The sequence below is a fragment of the Lipotes vexillifer genome, unplaced genomic scaffold (genome assembly GCF_000442215.2).
Source record: "Lipotes vexillifer unplaced genomic scaffold, Lipotes_vexillifer_v1.1 scaffold81, whole genome shotgun sequence".
Taxonomy (NCBI): domain Eukaryota; kingdom Metazoa; phylum Chordata; class Mammalia; order Artiodactyla; family Lipotidae; genus Lipotes; species Lipotes vexillifer.
In genome coordinates, this window is record NW_006771580.1 from 513,305 (window position 1) to 518,934 (window position 5,630).

Genomic DNA, 5,630 nt, shown 5'->3' on the forward strand with positions numbered 1-5,630 from the left:
TAGTCTCATTTACAGATGAGGACATTATAGAATTTTACTGAGTTTAAGTGACTTCTCCAATGATATGCTGTAAGTTAGTGACAATTCATGTTTATAACTCACAGTCCCACTTTTACAATTCTTTGCTAAGCCTGTTGAATGATTCTAGTTTTTAGGGCAGAGAAAGGGAATATGTTAACATTGCACAGAGACTGTCATAATGAAAATGTGTCAAATAAATGAATGAATGAATGCAAAGTTTTTTATTAAGTAGTTTGCTAAACCATTTCTATATATTCAATAATTATTTAACTTGGCATTTGTATAAGCAATCCCTTAATGTTTTAGTCCAAATCTTAGTAGTGCAGGGTGAATATTCTTTTTGTTGTAGCTGGCTGATTGGCTGACAGTTATTTCTCAACTCTAACATCTTTACACAAGCACACCTTCACACGCTCACACACGAGCACACACACACACACATACACACACAGTAGAAAGAGGAACATATAACTCATGATCTGATAGTAGAGGGACTCATATGCTCCCCCTGGGTAGACCAGGGAGGTGAGACTACTTACCAAGTGCCTTAGTCCATTAGGGCTGCTCTAACAAAAATACCAGAGGGCTTCCCTGGTGGTGCAGTGGTTGGGGGTCTGCCTGCCGGTGCGGGGAACATGGGTTCGTGCCCCGGTCCGGGGGGATCCCGCGTGCCGCGGAGCGGCTGGGCCCGTGGGCCATGGCCACTGGGCCTGCGCGTCCGGAGCCTGTGCTCTGCAATGGGAGAGGCCGCAGCGGTGGGAGGCCCGCGTACCGCAAAAAATAAAAAAATTACAAAAATAAAACAGAAATCTAGCAGGCAACAATCAAAATTCTGATTTTTCTACCATACCTTCTCTTTCCTCAATTCTTCTTTTAACATTTCTCTCAGTTTCTGGGCTTTATATATTCGGTATCTGTCTGAGCATGGCTGTTTCTCTTTTGTTGGAACAGGGTTTGGCTGTGTAGCTTCTTGATTAACTGTAGATAAAGGATGAGGTTCTAAAAAAAAAAAAAAAAAACCCAGAAACCAGGTATCTTATAAAGAACAAATATTTATTTCTCACAGCTCTGGAGGCTGGGAAGTCCAAGATCATGGAGCCTGCAGATTCAATGTCTGGTGAGGCCCTGATTCCTAGATGGCCAACTTGTTGCTATAACCTCCTATGGCAGAAGGGACTGGGGAGCTCTGTATCCTCTCATATAAGATAGCACTATATAAGGGCACTAATCCTACTCATGAGGGCTCCACCCTTATGACCTAATCACCTTCCAAAGGCCCCACATCCTAATCCTGTCACACTGGGCATTAGGTTTCAACATATGAATTTCGAGGGACACAGCATTCAGTCCTAGCACAAACTAGCTGAGAAGTCAGAATTAGCAATAATTGGTTTTTCCCAATGCTGCGTAGCCAGAAGCCAATAAGAAGGGACACCTGACATCCCAACCACATTCCAAATCTATGCGCAGGACTGATTTTCCATTCTTTCTTATAATGCTCTTTTCAACATCCTCCTGAATTAAGTGGTATTCAGGTTTACGATCTTGTCTTATGTTTAGAATGGGGGTTTATTTTCTGCTTCTCTAGTGCTCACATTCAGACCTTGGAGAGCATCCCTTTGGCTCTACCTCAAACATTGAATCTCTATCTTGCTATATGCCCTTGGGATTCAAAATACTTCCTCTCTTTCCCCATAAGCTAGAGAATGGACACTGTTGCTATTGTCCAAACAAGTAAAACTTTATCAGAGGCTTGTGCAGTTTAATACTAACAAAATATAACAAGATTTCTTCTAAAATTTGTGGTTTGTTTCTGTCCTAAGCTGTGCATCCATATACAAACCATTGTTTTGCTACTTGGATTTTGAAAGATATGCATTTTAATAACTAATAGTATTCCCTTGAATAGAATTGAAATTAGATGTACCATTTCCTTCAAGAATAATAAAATGTATTATAGCATACTTTTTAATCAATTATATTTATCATTTTACCTTACTTTCTAGCAATTCTGGAAATAAAAAAAAAAGTTTAGATGTTACATTCAGAAAAGAAACTACTAACTGCTGAAAGATCCAGCTAAATTTACACATTCATACACACATTCTCTGGACTGTGGTTTCTGAATTTAAATTCAGTATTGAATTTAAATTTAAATTTAGCACAGTATCTTCAAAAATGTGTTCTAGATTTATAAGTTTCTCATTTGTCTCAATGTAAGAAGTCACTAAATTTAATTTTAGGATAAAGTTTTAAATAAGCATGGTTTAAGGAATCTGTAATAGAGATGCAGATTTAGCTACAGATAGCCTACCTGCCCTCAGATTATGTGTTTTTCTAAAGTGATTTATTTTTAACAAGATATTTATCCTATAACTGAAGTAATTTTTACCAGCACCTCCAACTTTCTCATCTATGTCAATTTCTCTGTTTACTATTCAGGGGGCTTGGGTCAAAGTCTGTCTATGGTACTAGAGGAAGTGAAGGATACAGAGAAAAGTCAGCCGAGGCAGTAACACAAACAACTGCTCAGGTGCTCAGGGAATTGGTGCCACATGATTATGTCAAAAAAAAAATTGGAGAAAGATGAGAAAACACAAAATGGGGACATATCAAGCATGTTATTGTGACAATGCCAACTTTCAGAATTTTCAGATTAGGCTGGTAAATCTGCTTGGAAGGGGCCTTGTATGACTTGTCTCGAAGGTACATGTGTATAGATACAAGCATGCTATCTTTACTTACTGATTATGTTTGTTGATAATATATCTATTATGGGATGTATCTATTACGGGAAGATGTATCTATTCACACTTTACCAAAGACTGAGGAGAACATCAGCTACGCATAGTACAAAAAATTTGTTACTATATTTAGGTGGCTCTAGAGAAAGACAATATGGATTTTGGGTCGACTTAACCTCAACCCCTCCTCCATCCAAGTGATTTTTTTGGAACCACCTATGTCATAGGGCACAGACAGATATGCTAGTTCCTAGGAATTAGTTAGTTTCACTTAGTTCCAGCTCTCTTCCAAATGTGTGATGCTGGTTTCAGGGGACTTCAGATGAGGGATGTATAGTCAGTACTGTTACATAACCAATTCTGCAAAATTCACTCTACTTTGTATACATTCAATACATTTGGAGTGATGAGTACCACTATACAAGTTCTAGAATGAAAGCTCCTACTAAAATAACTTATATTGGGTTTATTGGATTTGTAACTAACTGTATTTCAAAAACTCCTAAAATATACATTGTCCTGCTTTTTATTTATAGAAGGAACCCTGTAAATTACAAATTGGAAAACTAAAAGGGAAACAACAACCAAAAGCCCCAAATACCAGATATTTCTAGACTTGAGCAAATAAAATATAAGCATTGCATCTGGAAAAAACAATAACTTTTGAATAGACTTTCACAATTGTTTAAATAGAAAATATCTTAGATAAAAGTAATACAACTTTTTAGATTAATTAGGAAAAATGTTTTCTTTTCAAAGAGGCATGAAATGTCATAGTTGATAAGATCTGATTTGCTTTCTAAAAATTGAATTAAAAACATGAATGTTTTCATCTTAACAGTCGACAAGGACTAGCTGAGAACTGGAAAAGCACAAAAAGATATCCCTAGTGAATAAAAGTATCATATATCAAATAGGAGAGTCACACTTATTCTGTTTGGGCTCTTTTAAGGTTTGAAGATCATTTCGAGTTGAGTTTTTAAATGAAAAGCTTTATTTCTTCTGACTTATATTAGCTTGCATAATGTATAGTACCTTTTTTTTTGTCCCAAAGGACTTAAAACTACCACTGCCATAATATATTCAAAGTAATTAATTTATAGTCATCAATCATTCCTGCCATTTTTTGGTATCCATTTGTCTCTAGACTTAGTTTTAGGATTACAGCCAAAATTCACACACATTGGAAAGAATATTAAACAAGGAAAAATATCCCTTAAACCACACAAGGATTAATTTCATTTTCAGAGACACCATTTGCTACACTCCCACTGCAGAAATAATTAATACAGGCAAACAAGCAAGCATCCCCTGAGATGTACTTCGTTTATACACACTGCACTCCCGTTACATTTCTCTTCCATTCCAAACAGAGTCCTTCAGTGTTTATTATACCTTAACATATTTCTTATCATTTTTTTAAAAATCAAATAAAACCCTTCAAGGAAATTGAGGCTTAAAAAAATGTAAATTTTATTAGTTATGTACAAGGATTCTTAGCTATGTATTATCAGTTTAAGGGATTAGAGAGTTGTTTCATCTTCTTATAAGTTTGAACTGCTAGGATATGACAGTTGATGTGAGAAATTCCTTAGCCTCCGTCAACTGCATGCTCAAGCCAGTAGCTTTCACACATGAATAATATGCCTATCTAGGGGCATGGCTAAGCAGTTATCTTTATCCCTTACATCATGAATATGTGGAATGCTCTTACTCTCTCTGCAACTGTTGGACACAATCCATTTAGACTGCTCTTTGAGGTCAGCTACAAAGCTCAAATGAAGATTCCATACTTCAGTCACTGACACCCAAATGCAGGGGGTTATGTTGCAGTGTGGAGGGGCTCAAATTAAACCCCTTACTATGTGAGTCAGTAAATGCAAAAGAGGAATGCAAACTAAGTAAGATGAAGGAAGTAACAAGCAAATTGTGCTTACCCATGTGTGTTTTTTTTAAACATATTTATTGGAGTATAATTGCTTTACAATGGTGTGTTAGTTTCTGCTGTATAACAAAGTGAATCATCTATACATATACATATATCCCCATATGTCCTCCCTCTTGCGTCTCCTTCCCACCCTCCCTATCCCACCCCTCCAGGTGGTCACAAAGCACCGAGCTGATCTCCCTGTGCTATGCAGCTGCTTCCCACTAGCTATCTATTTTACATTTGGTAGTATATATAAGTCCATGACACTCTCTCCCTTCGTCCCAGCTTACCCTTCCCCCTCCCTGTGTCCTCAATTCCATTCTCTACATCTGTGTCTTTATTCCTGTCTTGCCCCTAGGTTCTTCAGAACCTTTTTTTTTTTTTTTTTTTTTTTAAGATTCCATATATATGTGTTAGCATATGGTATTTTTTTTTCTCTTTCTGACTTACTTCACTCTGTATGACAGACCTCTGTGTTTTTAAAGTTGGAAGAAGCAAGAACTTTTAGACTGGTAAAATGGGAAATACATCAACCACCTCTAGAACTTATCACGCTATGTTGGCTGTATGTGAAGATACACGTTATCTGAAGTATTTCTCACTAACTCCATCTTTCAACTGGATCATTTCACTGGATCAACTGCCTGCCTTGAACTTTTCCTCTCAGTATTTTTAGCACAGAAAAGGCAGATGGATCCTTCCAAAAGAATCATATTTTTCTTCTACTCAAAACCCTCCAATGGCTTCCCATTGCACTCTGAGGAAGAGCTGAAGTTTTTATACTGGTTCGTAAAGTCCTATATTATCTGAGCCCCACCTCCCTACAGTAACACAGATCCTATAAATAATATCCCCCTAATTTACTCTTTTCCAGTCATACTGACTTCAAACTTGTCAAGCATATTGATGCTGCAGAGCCTTTGCTCTACCAGGAA